This window comes from Solanum tuberosum, unplaced genomic scaffold, assembly GCF_000226075.1.
Source record: "Solanum tuberosum cultivar DM 1-3 516 R44 unplaced genomic scaffold, SolTub_3.0 scf00045, whole genome shotgun sequence".
Taxonomy (NCBI): Eukaryota; Viridiplantae; Streptophyta; class Magnoliopsida; order Solanales; family Solanaceae; genus Solanum; species Solanum tuberosum.
In genome coordinates, this window is record NW_006238972.1 from 1,936,754 (window position 1) to 1,937,024 (window position 271).

Here is a 271-nt window from a genome sequence, read left to right on the forward strand (position 1 = left end):
TGATGTGTGGCTAAAAACCCCATTCTTGGGGTGTGATTTAGCAAATATGGGTTGATATTCTTGTTGGGTCTTGCTTGCTGATAGGTTAGATGTATTTTAATGGTGATTTCACCTAGTGGTTGTGGTTTAATCTAAAGGGTTTGTAGTTGCAAATACAAAGCCACCCATGTGTTTTCGGCTTGCCCGACAGGGAGGTTGCGAAACCAAAATCACTAGACTCATGGCCTAAGGAGTGGGTCGACATGAGGTTCAGCCCGAGAGGGTGAGCCCT